Source organism: Pteropus alecto, unplaced genomic scaffold (assembly GCF_000325575.1).
Source record: "Pteropus alecto unplaced genomic scaffold, ASM32557v1 scaffold88, whole genome shotgun sequence".
NCBI lineage: Eukaryota > Metazoa > Chordata > Mammalia > Chiroptera > Pteropodidae > Pteropus > Pteropus alecto.
In genome coordinates, this window is record NW_006494611.1 from 4092918 (window position 1) to 4113159 (window position 20242).

Below are 20242 nucleotides of genomic sequence, written 5' to 3' on the forward strand. Positions count from 1 at the left end.
ACAGTTTTCAGAGATGAAGAAGCAGAAGACGATTCCAAGATCAGAACTTATAGGGGCCATGGAGGGAATGATTTGACCGGAGAAATGTTAGTCTTTTTGAGAGCTTTGGGGATGTCTTGTTAGAGAAGCCACAGTGTAGTGATGGAACAGGTTTGGGTCTCCTGTCTGAGTTGTGAAGTCCTACCTTTTCCAAGCTTTCCTATTGATGAAGGGGGCGGGGCGGGGCAGGGAGCATGGTGGTTTAAATATATATGTTCCCATCCCCTTGCTTTGAAGACTGACTCTGTTGAGCCTGGATGTTGTTTTTTCCATGGGTATGCCTAGGTGATTCTTGTCTGAAAAAGCCTGGATTTTGTATTTTCTACGGGTACACCTAGGTGATTCTTGTCCGGAAAACACTGGTAGTGGAAGGTCTGTTGCCCAGACCTTTCTCCTTTCTGCCCCCAGCTGTGTAGCCTGGAATGTACCAGCATCTCTGAGCCTAAGATTCTTCATCTATAAAAACAGGATAAAACAACCAACCCTTGGCATGGCTGTTGTGAGGGCTTCATGAAGGAAAACTGAGTAGTGTATTGAAACACAGTAAACACACACTTAGTTCTTTCTTTTCCCCAGAAACTCATTAGCTCTTGGTGGAGAGGTCTTTAAATTACTTATCCAGAGGAGAAAATAGATATTTGCAGTTGCTTAAATTCTGACTTTGGCCTCAAATATTCACATATTTTCTCTCTAGAAAAGGAGTTAGATTTTACTGCTCCTGGAGTTTAAAATGGACTTTGCCATTATCCCCAAACTAATAGATAAGCTAGGTATGGCTGCTTCTCTACCAAAATGTAATGGAGAATCACAGATGAAATGTGTGCATAAATTTCAGCAGACTGAGAGCTAACTATTGTCATATTATTTACACAAATGTTATGGTATGCTTACCTTTGTATTATAGGGTAGCATGTTTGCTTGTTTTATTTCTAGTAATTCAGAGTTACACGTTCTAAAAGAGAAATGAGATTGATAGGGATGATTGGTCTCATTGTACAACTTACTGTTGTAGAGTATTTTCAGACATGTCAATTCCTTGGTTCTACTGCGGAACCACAAACATTTAGCATGGATTCTCTAGTGAGCAGCAAGCATTTAAGGATTCTTGGCAGAGGTGGCTTCTGGTGAACTCTTCTACCCTGTTTCACTAGGTCACCATAAAATTTTTTTCTAAGAAATAACTACTCTTTGCTGTAATTTGTGTCTTTTGCCTGCTGGTGGTTTGTAAACAGTGGTACTGCAGAGGAGTTGGAATGGTAAGAGTAATGGAGGACATCTCTCCACCACACCTCTAATGTGTATCATCCACAGTTCCTTCTCTTAGAATGCAGAGTTATTCTTCATCATGGGTGGGGACAGAAAGGGGACAGTCTCCAAATGCAAAACCAGAAACCCAGAGGTCATTGCCCTTGCCTGACAAAAGTTTATTTTCTATCTGCTTTCTCTTGAGTTCCTCTAACTCATCCCTTCATTTCAAAGATGAAATGGAGATTGATCTGGACTGAATTTATGCCTAATGAGCCTAGTTTTTGCAAATATTTAACTGAGGTCAGATTTTGGAGAAATTCTTATTGTAGGCATATTACTTTTTAAAGCATGTATTAGCTAACCTTTTCCTCAAGGGTTTCAAAGACAGTATAAATCCTCTTGGTTTCTCAATGATTCTTTTGGGCAGGATGGTGATAAGGCAATAGTGTCACTTTGCAGATAGGAAAATAGAATTTCTTCATGGTCATACAGAGGGCTAGCAAACACATTTTAGCCTCACAACAAGCCAGTGAAATGTTAAGGCTTCATCTTGGACCTTCATGACCAACATATTTCTGTCCATGGACAGAACACCTTCTGATAGCATCACTGTGGTGACTTTAACCTTTTGAATCTGCAAAACTGTGGTGGAAATGTTTTTGCTTAGCTAATGATGGTGGTCAGTATGGCCAATGTATCTAGGTAATGTAAGGAGTTGGGAAGGAAAATAAAGCCTATTTGCTGTAAAGTTGAGGGAAAAACAGTATTGGGTGACGTCAACACCTGCCTGCTGGAAATGATTTGGTGGTAGGTTAACCACCTTTACCTTCCTTTTCTTGAATTGGCAGAAGAGAAATTGGCTGGCCTTCGTTAATTCACCTGAGCTTCAGATTCTTCATTTGTAAGATAGCCCGACCTACTTCCTCACTGTAAACTCCAGCTCCCCTGTACTTTTCATTTTTTCCAAATACTGGGCCATCTCAGAGCCTTGCCCCTTTGCATATACTGCTCCCTTTCACTGGGATGAGTTTCTTCCCCTGATAAACTCCAGCCTCCTCCTCTGATTCGACCCCAAGATACACACTGCACTTCATTTATACAGATAAAAAATATACCTTGTCTAATGGTGATGGTTGCCTGACTTGCAAAAATATACTTTAAAAAAACACTGAAGTATACATTTGAAATGGGTGAATTTTATGGTATATGAATTAAATGTCAATTTTTTAAAATTGTACGAGAAAAAAAGCCTCTTCCCTACTGTATGCTGAATTTCTGGGGAAATGAGAGCTTATATTTTTCATCCTTTGGCCAGTATCAAAGCTGGCAAATAATAAGGGCTCAAGTAATATCCATTGATTAAACAATAACCGTCTGAGGTTTGCTCTAAGGATTAAATGAAAATGTATGCAATGGTACCTATTTTTCACAATGTTTGACATGTAGCAGGAGGAAATGTTCACTTCACTCCCCTTGTTGAATTCATTTATTCACAGCATTACACAATGTTAGGCACTGAGAATACAGAAATGGATAAACATCCTGTTCTCAAAGAGTTTATGATCAGTGGTGGAGGTAGATTAATAAACAGATTATAGTTAGCATTAGAGATGCCACAGTAGACTTTGTCAGTATAGAGGAGCGACCATCCCATTCAGCCCAAGCTCAGGGAGGGGATCATCATTGAAGAACTGATGTTGGAAATGGGTTTTGAAGAATAAGTAGGGGTTTGAAGAATAAGTAGGATAGGAGGATTGACAGAGGAAATGGATCCTCAGCAGAAGGAATAGCATATGCAAAGACACAGAGACATAAAGCATATGCTCTACGCCTAAAACCAAATCCAAATGTGGCTTTAGAAATAAGTTTGAGAGAAAGCGTACTCAGAAAATAATGGGGGAAAAAACATTTTCAAGATTAAAGACATGGATCTCCAGATTGAAGGGTTTTACTGAAGACCCAGAACAAAAGATCCAGAGCAAAAGTACATCATGGTGAAATTTAGAACTCAATCAAATTATAAAAGCATCTGGGAAAAAATAGGTCACATAAAAAAGATTTTTAATATTGTAAACTATGGCATCAGATAGGTACTAAACTTATCAGGGTGATCACTTCGTAAGTTATATAAAGGTCTAATCACTGTATTCACCTGAAACTAATATAATTATGTCAACTATAACAAAAAAAATTTTAATTTTAAAAAGGATTTGGAAAGAGATTGGGAACATTTTTCTAAAACAAAGGAGTCTAGAAGGCAGTAGAGTCATGCCTTAAAAACTAGAAATTATTTTCAATATAGAATTCTAAATCTATTTATACTATCAATTTAAAAGACATGAGATATTCAAACATGCCTCCATTTGGGGGAAACTACTGGAGGATAAATGCCAGCAAAACCATGGAAGAGGAAGACAGGCTTTGAAAAATAAAGACTCCAACCCAGGAGACTATGAGTAGAAGATCCAGAATGTCAGCAATGCAGCCATCCAGGGAGCAACCAGCACAGATGGGAACAAGAAGGCTTAGAAAGTGAGGACTTGAAGGAGCAAAAAAATGGAACTCATATATGAATGCGTAGTGATTATTTCTGATATGATGACTGGCATTTTGGAGCATTTGGGAAAAGTTAATCACAGGTGTATGAAAGACTAGGCAAATGGAAAAAGAAAATCATTAGGAAAAGCACATGGTCATACGGGAAAGGAGCAATGGTCATAGGCTGAACAGTGAAAATATTTGTGCAGTCATAATGTAAACACTAATGTATTATCCAAACCACATAAAGGGAATTTACAAATCAATCATAAAAGACAATGATTAGAAAAATAGGGAAGAATATGAATGTGCTAATTTGCAGAAGATAAAACAAATGGACGTAGGAAGACCAGGTGCTGTAGGCGTAAAAAATAAAAAAATAGGATTATAAACTGACAAGGTCCTTGCAATCTGTGAGGTTAACCAAGGGTTGCCTCGCCTAAAAAAAAAATTTTTAAATGGACAATAAGCTTAACTGGGGATATTAAAATCATTCACAAACATTAAATTGATAAAAGTTTACAAATTCCGATTATACAAGGTATTGGTGAAGGTGTAGAGCATCAGAAACAGCCATCCACTACCAGCAAGGGTGTACACTGGTACAATTACTCTGAGGATCAATTTGTCAATATCTAGTAAAAATGAAGATGCAGACCCTTAGCGCTCCTTGGCAATCATTCTTCCTTCTCCTAAATGGCCTTTTCTTATCATCTCATCTCTCTTCACACCCTTCTATTGCTCTTCATCCACCCTAGGTGTCAGTTGATAACCTTGCTTTTCATTTCACTGAGAAAATAGAAGCGATCAGAAGAGCGCTGCAATAAATTCTAACGATATCGGCCCACATACCTGCATCTGTGCCCATAGACTCTGCCTTCTCTCCTGTTACTATGGATGACTGTGCATGATCCAGAAGAGGAAAAAAACTGATGACTTCAGAGAAAATGAATAAACATGCAAACCCTTTGACCTGGCAATTTCTCCTCTAAGGAAATACTACTTATGGACGAGGAAACGTAAACAAGGTTTGTTGTAGCACTAGGATGGTGAAAAATTGAACCTAACTATCCACCAGCAAGAAAATGGATAAAAAATAAATTGTTGGATTATACATCAAGTCAAAGAATATGCACATTTGTTCATTTTCTCTGGACTCATTAGCTTTTCCCTTTCTTCTGGATGAAATAAATGAAATATGCTACATGTATCACTTAAAAACCAAAACATATGCTGAATAGAAAGTTATATTGTAGGAGAATGTGTTTGTTATATAAACACATTCTATTGCTGATATGGATATATTTGTATGATATAAGTGTATAAAAACATGCACAGGAATGACAAACTTCAAATTTAAGAGAACGACTACCTCTGGGAAAGCTCCAAATTTCAGATGATGATTACCTCTGGGAGGATATAGAAGGGCATATAAGTTGGAGGGGCGCTTCCACTTTACCTTTTTATGTTTTTGTTTTAAAAGCTGGGTGGTAGGTATATGGGTGTTAGTTATCTTTATTTATCTATTTCTTTTACCTCTTCAGTAGCATTTTTATTATTGTCTGGCAGGGGATGATTTTCAAACCAAATTAGGCATCGGATCACCAGAACATTAAAAATACAGATTTCCCAAGATCCGCCACTAGGACTCCTGAACCCCAAATTCCAAAGCTGGGGCCCAGGAATCTGCATTTTGAAAACTAAGTTTTTAAGTTTATGTATTATGCATATATAAATTTATATATAAACATGTTTGTTATACGTAATATACGTTATATACATGTAATGTTAGACTTACAAGAACGTTGTAAGAATATTACACAGAAGTCCTTTATAACATTTACCCAGATTCCCCAAATATTAACATTTTACCACATTTGTTTTATCTTGTTTCTTTGAACAGTTTGAGAATAAACTGAACATAGGTTGTCCTTTTATGCCTAAATACTTACTTTATATCTACTAAAAAAAGGTCTTTTTATAACCCCAGTATAATCAGCAAAACTAGGAAATAAACATTAATACTGTTATTTAATCCAATTACTGTATTCAAATTTCACCAATTTTGTCAACAATGTTTGTTATAGCAAAAGGAAATACCAAATCAGTTGCATTTGGTTGTTTTGTCTCTTTACTCTCCTTTAATCTGCAGTTTTTCTGTCCATCTTTGTTTTCCATGACATTGACATTGTTGATAAAAACAGGCTACTTATTTGGTAGAATGCCCCTCAGTTTGAGTTTGTCTAATGTTTCCTCATGATTAGATTTAGGTTATAGATTTTCTTGCAAGAATACCATATAAGTAATATTGTGCATCGTATTAGGAGGCACAATGCTGATTTGTCCCATTACTAACTTTGGTGATACTAACTTTGCTCACTTGTGGAAGGCGGTGTGCGCCAGAGTCCTCCATTATAAAGTTACTAAGTATCTCTTTAGGACATACTTTGAAATTATGTAAACACTCTGTTACTTCTTGAAATTTCAAACATGTTATTAGTATCTATTGTTGATTCTTGCCTAGATTAATTATTATTGTTATGATTGCCAAATGGTTATAATTTCATAATTCCTTTTATATTTATTAGTTAGCGTTCTACTGTAAGGAAGAGCTTCCCATTCTTCCCCATTTATTATATTGGTGTGGGTTAATAAATTCTTATTTTATTCAAAATGTTATAAACTTTTATGATCATTAATAGCTGGGAACTAGATTGCATATGCTAATACACATGCAGATCTATACCTGTCTATATTTACCAATTTATTACTGTATTAAAAATCACAAGTTCACACTGATATCTCTGATTCCAGTGAAACACTACATGGTTCATTTTCCTCTCCTTCTGACTTTTCATATTTGTAGCTTTCCTTTAACAGTGACCAACCTGGATCCCATTATCTACAATACATTAACTTATTTGCTCAATCCTAGAATACACAGAATTGCTAACCCGTACTTTTTCTTCTTCAAAAAAATAAGGCTATTAACTAGTCTTCTAATTATTATCTAATATTAGTTTACAGTGCTTTCATGTTTAACTTGAGGGCATATGGTCCAAATACAGTGTTGAAAAGTTACTTGAGTTTTATTTCCCCCTTCAGTGTTGGTTATCTTATTCATTTGAAATTTGGTTGGTTCATATGTTTTATTTTTTACATTTTAGTTTTCCCCTCCATCTTTGTTGAGGCTACTTATTTTCCTGTTTTTGTTATTGTTTAGTATGTAAAACATTAACATGATTCCAAAGCACAAAGTTATAGTCAGATGATTTCCATCCCCTCCCCATTCCTGTGATTGTGTCCAACTCATTCCCAACCAACCCCTGGGAGTAAGCAATTTTGTTAGTCTCTAGTTTATCTTTCTTTTGTTTCCTTTTGTACAAATGAATATATACATACATACATACATACATACATACATACATGTATGTTTTATTATTTCTCTTTTTCCTACCGAAAGCAGCATACCGCAGATACTCTTTTGCACTTTGATATACAGACATACATACATACATATACATACATGTATGTTTTGTTATTTCTCTTTTTCCTACCAAAAGCAGCATACCGCAGATACTCTTTTGCACTTTGATTTCTTCACTTAGTATATCCTGGAAATCACTCCATATTGCATAGAGATCTTTCTTGTTCTTTTTTTTAAAACAACCATATAGTACTCATATGTCATGTATATGTGCATGTCAATGGCTTCCACTAGTTTTTAATTTTACAAACAATGATGTTATGAATAACCTTCATATATTTTTGTATTGTTGGGGGTTTATTTTCAGGATAAATTCTTAGTGTGATTGCTAGGTCAAAAGATTATATGCATGCACATCTGTATGTTTTAAACATATATTGTGAAATTCTCCATAAAGATTATACCAATTCTCATTCCCATTAGCAATGTATAAGAATGCCTGTTCTACTACAGCCTGCCAACAGGGTGTGCGATTATATTTTTTTAATTTTGCCAATCTGACAGGTATTTCAGTTTAGTTTTAATTTGTATTTCTCTTATAAGTGAGAAGGAACTTCTTTTCATATATTTAAGGATCATATTTATATCCTTTTTGGGTACATTTTGGTTCATGTTTTCTGTCCATTCCTCTGCTTGATTTTGACCTATTTTTTTATCCTCAATTTTTATGAGTTACATAACTATTAGGAATATAAGCCCTTTATCTGTGATATACATGTTGCAAATATTTTCTCCCAGGTTTTAATTGTCTTTTGATTTTGTTTATGGTTTTTTCTCCCATGCAAGAGTTTTTCTTTTATGAAGTCAAGTTTATCAATCTTTTCTTTCATTCCATTTGACTTTGAGTTATAGTTAGAAAGCTTTCATCTACACCCAGATTAAGGAGAAATTCTTTTCTCCTGGTCTATTTAAGTGCCCATATCCCACTGTTTAATTATAAAGACTTTATAGTATATTTTAATTTCTAGTATGCCTGGTTTACCTTGTAACTTTTTGTGTGTGTGTTTTCCTGGTATTCTTGCCTGTTTGTTTTTTCATATGAAGTTTAATATCAGCTTGTCGAGCTCCATAAAAAATCGTTGGTATTTCATTGAGATTATATTACATTATAAATTAGTGATAACAGACATCTTTATGATGTTGAGTCATCCTATCTAAGAACAAAGGCTGTCTTTCCATTCACTGATCTCATTTAACAAAAAAAACATTGGAGTTAACTATATCAGAAAGAGGGAAATGTGGAAGAGCCAAATGTCATTGACCACAATGGAAAGTCAATAGATAATGGCAAAAATTGATAAATCCAGGAATGATATAAGCAAATTAGTTAAAAATACCTAGGTACATATCAAGGAAAAAAGCTACAAGAGTAAGAGTTCTTTTTTTTTTTTTTTTTTAAATGAGGATTTTAGTACATTTTATCAGCCAGGATCCTGGTAGGAAACAGGTAATACACATTCAGAGTGATTGAGAATTGAATAGAAATACTATTTAGAGGTGTGAATAGGGTTAAATAACATAAATAAGGACAGGTGACGCACCATGCTACTAGCAGCAGCAAGCAGCCTTTACTACCTCTTGGCGTAAAGAGTGATGGAAGGGACAATTTAAAGGAGCCAAAAGAGCTATAGGAGAGGACTGCCAATAGAAACCTTGGACTTGAGTAGAACACAGTCACTGCTTACTGCAGCATGACAGGTTGGGAGTTGAGGAAATAAACATCTCACTCTTCTCCAACTCCTGCCAGTGCCCCCTAATGGCTGAACCAAAGCAGAAGGCAGAAGGCAAGGGAGCCCATTGATGCCATTTGTGCTGGGCAGCCGCCAGCACACGATATGGCATGGAAGCATAGAGTGGATTTGGAGGGTCACATGGAAGATATCCAAGCAGTACTATCACACATTTAAGTATAGAAATGTACAGCATGTGATAAAATGATAAAAAACAACTTAATGAATCTGGTCTAAGGGAATATGGGGCACATAATTATAATAAAGGTTGAAAATTGATAAATTCCTGAAGAGAGGCTGGGAATATTTGCAGTAAGGGAATCCTGGCAGATTCTCTGTTAGGCCTTCCCTCCTGTGGAGGTTCTCGACCTGGAGTACTTTAGCATCACTACAATGTGAGTTGCTCTCCAGGCAACTACTTGAAACAGGAAAAATTTCTAGATGAAATTGGAAAGAACCTTAGCAGTAATTTGGTTCAACTTCCCAGCAGATGCAGGAGATTCTGCCACAGGCTTCTTGACAGATGTTCACCCCAACTTTGCAGATACCAGTGGAGAGCTCACCACCTTCTGAAGCTGCCTGTTATCAGAAGATTGGTTTATTAGAAGAAAGCTTTTCTTTGAATTGAGCTGAAATTGGTTTCCCCACTAATTATAGACTCAAGACCATCTAGAGCCAAAAGAAATCTTCAAGCTCACCAGCTTATTTTTGAATGATCTGTGGTTCAACAAGGAAGGCAAAGCGTTGTTCTTCATGGTAACACTTTGCAGAGCTACCCAGAGCAGTCTCCACCCCTACCCTGCGGTGTTAGCAATCCTCCTCCTGGCTTCTAGTTCTTTCAGGGCCCTCCGTCCCCTCAGCTTTCTCCCCCACAAGCCAGGATCCATGCTTCACCACTGTGATTACCCACCTTTGCAAGTACAAGTTTGTGATGTCCAGAGCTAAACCTGCTTCTTATTGTGATCTGGCCCCAGCAGAGTGAAACGAGACTATCTGTGAGTCAGATCCTGGGCAAGGTATGGCCGTTAACCCCAGAAAGGCCATGAACCTGAGCTAAACAAGACCGGCAGGTCATTTGTTGAAATAGATGTAATTGTGGTTGTTCAGTTCTATCCAGGCTCTCTTCATTCGACACTTAGAATTTGTCCTGTATGTACCAGGTCCAGAAAAAGTGCTCAGTAACATTTGCTAATATAGATTTAATTTTACCTTTTTTTTTTTTTTCTAACAAACAAATGAAAGAAGTGGGATTAGGTACAGGGGAAAGTGGTAATGGAAGAAATAGACCTGTTGTGCCCCAGCCAAGAGTTGTTAATTAGCAGTTTGCTTAAATAAAGTACTGGACTTATCACATGACTTCACAATTTAAGCAGACGTTCTAAAAGTCCAGCATGGTTGGCATTTTCTGGTAATGATGGAGAAGGCACAATAAAGAACTGTCTGGAGTAAGACAATAAAACTGGTGAGTCCTTTTGTTCAAAGCTAGAGAAATTATTTCTGATTCTCACATTTCTGAGAAGAGGAAGGATGGGACATAGCTGAAAATATTACTGTATTATTCAACTGAATAATCTTCAGAGAAATTATATGTTTTTATGAAATTGCTATAACTACTAACATATTTAACAAGATACCCTTTGCCTCAGTAATTTGTTTTAAGATTAGTACCACATCTGGTAATTGGTTTTTGAGATTTTCTTTTCTAAATCTTAAAAAACAATGACCATTGGTATTAGAATGGGTAGACTAACTTCTAATTTGACTGGGAGACATCTATTTTTATATCCCAGGTACTTCTATTTCTTTTCATGTACTTATAATATTTTCCCATTTTAGACAAATTGGATATATTCCCTCCTGGATAACATTTTTTAAAAATCTCCCTCCTTTATGTGAAAGACATTTTTAGCAATCATACCAGAAGTGGTCTCCAGAAGCAGCTGATCTGATTAGCTAATTGCTGTCAAAAAGAACAGCTAAATAAGTATCATGCCCAAAAGAAAATTATTGTTTTTGTCAGAACTTTGCCATTATTCAGATGGACAATTTTAAATAACACATGCAGCTGCTTATAGGCAGTTTTTTTTATGGTCGTTGCTATTTTTAAAAGAACAACTAACATAGAGCTATTAGCAATCCTTACCAGGTCAATGAAATAAATAGCTAACTCTTGCTGTACTCTCTAAGGAAATTTATCCTGGGCTAAATCCAGACTGAAAGACTAAATGTAAAGGCCAGCAGGGCACCAGTGAGCACTTTTTCATTGTGCTCCAGTCTGAGAAAGGAGAGTTTCTGCAGCTTCGTAAAGTATTGCTTTGGTTTTGGTTCAGTAGAATAACTGTGCTTTGAATTATTTTTTTAAAGACTAGTTTATAAAATTGCTGTGTTAAATATTTTCATCTTACAGGCAAAACCTTTTTTCTATGATAAGGCATCATCAAATTAATAATGGAAGTCAGTGGGAAATATTTAATTTTAAAACTAGCATTATACCCAACTCTTAAGTTTTTCATCTGCTCTGTCTTTTCTGAGAGAAGGGAAGGGGGTAAGGTAGAGGTTGGTAGTTACTGTATCTACAAAGTCTATAATATTATTATATTTAGATGTTCTCTGACTTTTTGAATTCAGCTGTAAAGAATTTTTAATTGTCCAACTCAGTTACTCCTAAACACTACTGTTGAAACCAAAAAGCAGGTGATGGAGATGCTTCTTTTTATGAGAGACCAAAGCAGGTTTTCTGAAGTAAGTTATTAACTAGTATCAGAAACTAAAGAATGGCCACCATCACATGGTAAACAAATCTGACATGGAAAAGGCACAGCTTTAGAAATGGAAAACCTGGAGTCTAGTCCTCACCACTTCTTTATTCTTATGAACTTGGGGCAATTCATTTAATCTCTGTGTCTCAGTTACCTGTTAAAGGCAGAGAGCTAGATCTAATCATCTTTTGGGGTGTCTTTCAGTGGTAAAGATCTATTAGCAGAATTCTTCTTGGGAAAGTAGCTGTCTTTGTTTCCGGAAATACCACGATAAGCCCCTAGGGCATAAGAACTGGCTAGGGCTCAGTCAACCAAAGAGGGCCAAAAGGCTGCACTTGCAGAAGCAGGAAATTAATTTGTCTTGGGGGTGGGGTGGGGAGAAGGTATTCCCTACAGGGTAGATGAGTAAGAAGTAGAGAAAGAAGGACTAGGGGATGATTGTTAGCATAAGGCCCCTGAATGGGGTAAAGCCAGTGAGAAACCTCCAGTAGGGAATGATCAAAAGGATGTTTACAAAGCAGAAAGCCTAACATGTAATTTTCAGTGCTTTATAGTATCAAGAGCAATGTGACCTTCCCCGAGACCCTCACATCGTAGAACTTGAACACACTAATGTTCTGTGTGAGTAAGAGTTTGTTGAAAGAGGAGCAGGGAATCATATGGACACATTGGGGAACAGAGGTGGTCTTAGAAAAGCCAGAGCTGGGAGGCAGAGAGGCCTCCAGAATGTATGCCCTCGTCAATCAGCAGAAGGTTTGGTAGGGCAATGGACCTCAGCTAGGCCCAATAGGGCTCAGGCATGAAGGGGCCAGCAGAACCCAGCTGACGTTCAGGTTACCCTGATAAGGGGAAGCCTGCAGGCTACCATCTGAGCACCACTTCTAGCTTCATCTTCAGTGTTTTCATCCTTTTCAAATCAGTGTCAATTTAAGGAGTGATTTCAGAGTTTTTTAGGATCTACCTCTGTGTCTCCCCCAAATTTTTATTAGAACAGAAGGTGTTTTCCCCTTATATCATTTTTCCTTCCAATATCTTTTTTAAATCCCTCTATATTGTTCTCGAGTTATTTTCTAGTTTATGCTCATTTTGTCATTTTGTTTCTTTTTTCTTAGAAGTGAATTGATAGAGATTCTACTTTATTTCCGACTTCTCTCTTCTATTCATCATTCATTTCTCTTTACCAGGAAATCTCTGAAGATTACTTTCAAGACTTCCTTAGCCTTGCAGTTTGTTTTCTATAAGCACTATTCCATAGGACATCAATTCTTAGCACATTTAATAAAAATTAGATCATCTTTCATATCAGAAAATTTTTTTTGCTTCTTCAACTTCAGTTTTTAAAAGAAATTTAAGTTCCACATTCAGTTCTATTCTGTGACAGTTTCATATTCTCACCCTAAATGAAAACAACAACTTTGGAGTTGCATCTAAAAACATTAAGAACACCTTCTAAAGATTATACTTGTGTGAGAATAAATTGATATAACCTTTCTGTCAAGTAGTTTGGCAATGTACCTATCTAGAGCCTTCAAAATGTTTGTACCCTTTGGCTCAGTGATCATACTTCTAGGATTATTTCCACTGGAATAATCATAAATGTGGGCAGAGATTTATATATGTTTATTGCAACATTATTTATTTGAGATAGTAACAAATTGGAAACAACCTGAATGCCCAGCAAAGGGAAAACAAGTTGTTACAGCCATATGATAAAAATTATGCAGAAATTAAAAGATATGCCTTTTCCTGACCCTGGCAGTCAGTTTAAAATATCTGGATAATCACTCTGAGTATCCATGACTTCCAGGATGGAAAGCAGGAGTGGCTTGGGTCCTGATAGGAATTTAACCTCCACCAACTATGAATTAGATCATCCTGAAGGTGAGGGTTGGAGATAGGTGTCTCACCCTAGAGACTCAGGCTGAGAGGTTCTGTCTTTTCAGCTCTGGGGGGACTTCAGAATCCATATCTTTACCAACATTTTTATGTGATGCTGACGTGAGCACAGCCTGAAACCCTGACCTCTGCCCCCATTACCAGCAGGGCCTCGACTCTAACAAGAATTGAGGAGGGGAGCAGAAAAGAATTTGTTCTTTCAAAAAATTTTTGCTATCTGAGGAAATACTATTTGGAAGTTAGGATCTTTTTAAAAAACATATTGTGTTATTCCAAATTTGCAAGAAAAATTAATACATGCTTAGAAAAACACACACCAAACTATTTACAGGGTTTAAATCTGGGTGATGGAATTGTAGATGATTTATGAGGAAGCATTAGGAACCATGATTCAGAGAAGTGAAATAATTTGCCCAAGTTCTCATAGCTAGTAAAGTGCTAGAATAAATATTCAAACCCGGGTCTACTGGACTATGAAGTCTGTGCTCTAACAGCTGCTGAATATTATTTAAATTGTAAAAGAAACATAAATACAGTACTCTAAGTGTGGTTGATTGAATTATTAGCCCCAGTTATTCACTGCCCTGTAGGAGTATTTTATATTCACACCCTTGCTATGGCCTCATAATGGATAGAATGTATCCCATGAACCTGATTCTAGGCCTGGCCATGTGATTTGTTTTGGCCAATGAGTTGAGGGTGAAAATAATGAAAGGGGAGACTTAAAATGAGCTAGCACAATTGGGCCTCTTTTCTGGTACTCCATCCTTTTGCCATGAGACTAATATGCTTCAGGTAACATCTGGTACAAGGAGAATGAGAAATACATATGAAGCAAATATAGACCCAACCTGCTGCTTAAAAGCTTAAAAGTCTGCCAGTGTAAAGATACTTTGTGAAAAATAAATGATTATGGTTTCAAGTCATTAAGTTGTAGATTGTTATATCTTATATAGAATTATTATGGCTGATTGATATGAAACATAAGGATTTTTTATTAACTAACAAAACTGTATCTCTTGATATGTCAATAAGAATCCAAATTTGGTTATGCCAATGTTGTAGGGTCTACAGGTCCTCATACCTGGGAAAAGTATATAACAAAGTCTTTTATTTAATACCAAGTACCCCATTGCTTAGTATGAGAGTTAGTCTCCAATGAAGAGGGAGAAATTCACATAGAAAGGCACAAAATTCTGAGGAAAAAGGAACAGAAACCCCAAATCTCTCAAGTCTAGGGTTGGAAAAAACAGTTGATGTGGGCCAGGCCCAGAAAAGGGATGAATGATGAGGAAAAGAGAAGAAATAGGCTGGTCTCCAGAGTTCAAAAGGAAGTTCTTTTCTTTTGGCACACAGAAATGCATTCTGCCCTTCATGAGGCCACAGCAAGGGTGTGAATGTAAAGGGTAGAAGGTTCTAGGCTCAACGGCCTTTGAGGCTGGAGCTGGAAGGCCTTGAGTCACTGTGAGCACCTTGTGTGGGCTTTGAAGAACTATGATTCAGCCTGTAAACTGTACCTTGGAGTCCAACCACTGGTCCCACATTAATACCCCCTCCACCTTTTTTTTTCTTTTTTTCGCAAAAATGAGATCATACTTTTTTTAATAAAGTATATTTTGCAGTACACCATGAACTATTTTCCAAATCATTAAATATATTCTTCTGTAATTTAATTCTTTTCTATGGTCCAACATCCTAGGGCATCTGCTTATTTAGGATGAAAATTCAGAGAGATAGAAACATTTTCTCCCATGTTCTATCTTCTGTCATTTAATAAAAAATGTTAACACTTTTTTTTAATATGATCGTATACTCAGAGCAAACACACTAAATGAAATTACCAAAATAAATGAATGGAAGAAGAGGAAAAAAATCAAAGAAACTTATTTCAACCCGAACAATGAAATAAATAAACTTAAATGATATTTTCTAAATATTCATTAATAATTAATAAGAACTATTTATAAGCAAGCACACTATGAAACATAATATTTTTAGAGCTTTATTCATAAGGCCCAATTCTGAAAATTTATCCTAAGCATATTATTCAAAAGAATAGATCATAGGGCATTTGGCTGAGTAGCTCCTAGCAGATTAAATATTCCCACAGATTACTACAAACTGGACAAAATACAAAAGCACCAGACTTAAAGACATTGGAAAGTAATCTAAAGGAGGCAGATTCTGGAAAAGAGTCAACATCACATGGTAACTTTTCACTTTTAGAGCTTTTGACTGAGAACAAGCCACAGTCAGCACTTCATGGGGTGACTAACACAGAGAAGATACTTACTGTCATTCCAGTCTAAAGCACCACAGAATAAAGTTCAGGGACACTCAGGTGCTAGCAGGAGGAGGGTGTATTTCATAAAGGAGAGACTCAGGGGGAGAGTCCTTAATTCTCTGTATAAATTCTGTCTAAATCTCTGGTTGATCCCTGAGCCATATATGCGTTGGACAGACTTGAGCTAAGAATGAGATAATTAAATTGATATTTGAGCTAACATCTAAAAGATAGAGTTTACAGTTCAAATTCAATAAATTGCTTGTTAAAACACACACACACACACACACACACACACACACACACACACACACATACACATACACACTTTCTTTAGAGAAATATAACAAAACCCAGAGTCTCTACAAAACAGCATTTATACGGTCCAAGATACAGTTTGAAGATCAAGGAAAATGTAACCCATTATCAAGAGAAAAGACAACAGGGACCAATGGTGAGAAGACTCATGTGAAAATTAGCAGATAAGGATTTAAAAACCACGTTGAAAGAAGTAATGAATGGAGAGGTAGAGATTCCCAGGAGACACATAGAAACTATAAAAAAAAGAACTAAATGGAAAGTCTAGAACTGAAACATACAATATCCAAAATAAAAAATTCACTGGATGGATTTAACAGCAAATTTTGGATGAAAGAGGAAAGACCCAGTAAGCTTGAAATTATCCAATCGGAAGAACAAAGAGAAAAGATATTGAAAAATAAATTAATTAAAACTTTAAGGACTTATGGGATAATATAAAAATCCAATATATGTATTATCAGAAGAAAGAATAAGGTAAAAAAAATATTTTAGAAAGTAATAGCTAAAAATTTTTATATGTGCCAAAAGATATACATTTACATGTTAAAGAAAGTCAGTGAAATTTAAGCAGGGTAAATGTAAAGAAAATCACCATGCTTAGAAACAATGTAGTTAAACTGCTGAAAAAAGATAAAGGGGAAATCACGAAAACATTTCATACAGGGGAACAATGATTCAAGTGACTGTTGACCTTTAATAAAAACGATGGAGACAGTGAAACATTTTTTCTTTGCATCTTTTGACCACCTTCACCCATTTCACTGTCCTTCTACCCTCTGCCTCTGACAAGCACTAATCTGTTTGATGCGTCTATGAGTTAGATTTTGTTTTGTTTTTAGATTCTACACATAAGTGTGATCATACAATATTTGTCTTTCTCTGACCTATTTCACTTAGCATAATGCCCTCAGGGTCCATCCGTGTTGTCACAAATGGCAAGATTTCATTTTTTTATGGCTGAATATTATTTTATTGTGTTTACATGTTTACACACATACCATATATACATATACATACATATATATATATACCTACCACATTTATATCTATATCTATATCTATCTATATCTACCTCACATTTTCTTTATCCATTCATTCATCAGTGGACTCTTAGGTTGTTTTTATGTCTTGGCTATTGTTAAGTGATGCCACAATAAACATGGGAGTGCAGATAGCTTTTCGAGATAGTAATTTTGTTTCCTTCAGGTAAGTGGAATTGGTGGATCATATGGTAGTTCTTTTTTAAATTTTTTGAGCAAACTTTATACTGTTTTTCACAGTGGTTACACCAATTTACGTTACCACCAACAATGCACAAGTGTTTCCTTTTCTCCACATCCTCTCCAACACTTGTTATTTCTTGTCTTTTTGATATAGCCATTTTAATAGGTGTGAGGTGACATCTCATTGTGGTTTTGGTTTGCATATCTCTGATGATTAGTTGAGCATCTTTTTGTGTACCTGTTGGTCATTTGTATGTCTTTTTTGGAAAAATTTCTATTCAGTTCTTCTGCCCATTTTAAAATTAGATGATTTTTTTTTTTTTTGCTATCAAGTTGTATGAGTTTTTAAATATATTTTAGATATTAGCTCCTTTTCAGATATATGAATTGCAAATATTTTCTCCCATTCCATATGTTGCCTTTTCATTTTGTTGACAGTTTCCTTTGCTGTACAGAACCTTTTTAGTTTTTGTAGAGCCACTTTTTTCTTTTTTTTTCTTTTTTTTTTCTTATCTTTTTTTTCTTTTTTTGCTTTCTGTCTTGTTTTTGGTGTCAAATCCAGAAGGAAAAAAAAGCATTGTCAAAGATCAACATCAAGGAACTTACCTCCTATGTTTTCTTATAGGAGTTTTATGGTTCAGGTCTTTAACAAATTTCAAGTTGATTTTTGTGTATGGTGTAAGATAGGGGTCTAGTTTCATTCTTTTGCATGTAGCTGTCCAGTTTTCCTACTACTATTTATTGAAGAGATTTTCCATTTTCCAATGTGTATTCTTGGCTCCTTTGTTATACATTAATTGAATATACATGGATGGGTCTATTTCTTTGCTCTCTATTCTGTTTCTATTGATCTATGGGTCTGTTTTATGCCAATACCATACTATTCTGATTACTATAGCTTTGTAATATAATTTGAAATCAGGAATGTGATGCCTCAGCTTTGTTCTTAACATTGCTTTGGCTGTTTGGGGTCTTTTGTGCTTCCATACAAAATTTAGAATTGCTTATTCTATTTCTGTGAAAAATACTATTGGAATTTTGATAGGGATTGCATGAAATCTGTAGATCAATTTGGGTAGTATAGACATTTTAACAATACTAATTCCTCCAATTCATGAAAGTGAAATATCTTTCCATTTATTTGTGTCTTCTTCAATTTCTTTCATCAGTATTTTATAGTTTTCAGTGTATAGAACCTTTACCTCCTTCATCAAATTTATTCCTAGGTATTTTACTCTTTTTGATGCAATTTTATTAATGGAATTATTTTCTTAATTTCTCTTTCTGGTAGTTCATTATTAGTGTATAGAAATATAACTGATTTCTGTATATTGATTTTGTATCCTGCAACTTTGCTGAATCTGTTCATTAGTTCTAACAGTTTTTTGGTGGAGTCCTTAGAGTTTCTATATCATGTCATCTGAATGTAGAGACCGTTTTACTTCTTTTTTTCCAATTTAGTTCCTTTTACTTTGTTTTCTTGCCCAATTGCTCTGACTAGTATTATGTTAAATAATAGTGGTAAGAATAGGCCTCCTTGTCTTGTTCCTGATCTTAGAGGAAAAGCTTTTAGTTTTTGACCATTGAGTATGACATTAGCTGTTGGCTTGTTATATATTTCCTTTATTATGTTGGAATACATTTCCTCTGTACCCACTTTTTTATCATATAATGGGAATCATATCATATAAACAGTTTTCATCAAAAATGGATTTTGAATTTTGTCAAATTTTTTTTCTGCATTTATTGAGATGATTATTTGATTTTTATCCTTCATTTTGTTAATGTGATGTATCACATTTTTTGATTTGTGAATGTCGAGCCATCCTTGTATCCCAAGGGTCAATCCCGGTTGACCGTGGTATATGATCCTTTAATTATTGTTGAATTTATTTTGCTAATGTTTTGTTGAAAATTTTTGTGTCTATGTTTATCAGGGATATTGGTCTGTAATTTTGTTTTTTATAGTGTCTTTGTCTAGTTTTGGTATCAGGGTAATGCTAACCTCATAAAATGAGTTTGAAAGTGTTCTTTTCTCCTCTTTTTTTGGAAGAGTTTGACAAAGATTGATATTAATTCTTTAAATCTTTGGCAGAATTTATCAGTGAAGCCATCTGGTCCTGAACTTTTATTTGTTGAAATGTTTTTGATTTCTGAGCAATCTCTTTATTAGTAATCAGTCCGTTCAGAATTTCTGTTTCTTCAGTGTTGGTAGGTTGTGTGTATCTAGGAATTTATTCATTTATTCTAGGTTATCTAATTTGTTGGTGTATTATTGTTCATAGTGAAAACAACTTTTTTATAAAAAAAAAATTGCCAAATCAGAATTATATATCCAGCAAAAAATATCCTTTAATAATAAAAATGAAAGGATGACTTTTCCAGATTTAAAAAAAAACAAACTAAAAAATGCATAGAAGAAAACATAGGAACTAAACTCAAGGACTTTGGACTTAAAGAGGATTTTATGAATTTGATTTCAAAAGCAAGGGAAGTAAAAGCTAAAATAAATGAATGGGACTACATCAAACTAAAAAGCTTCTGCTCAGCAAAAGAAATTGTCAACAAGGTAAAGAGACAACCATCTGAATGGGAAAATATATTTGCAAGCAACGCCTCTGATAAGGGCCTAATATCCAAAATATACAAAAAAACTCATGTGACTCAATAACAACAAAAAAGCACAAACAATCCAATCAAAAAATGGGCAGAGGACC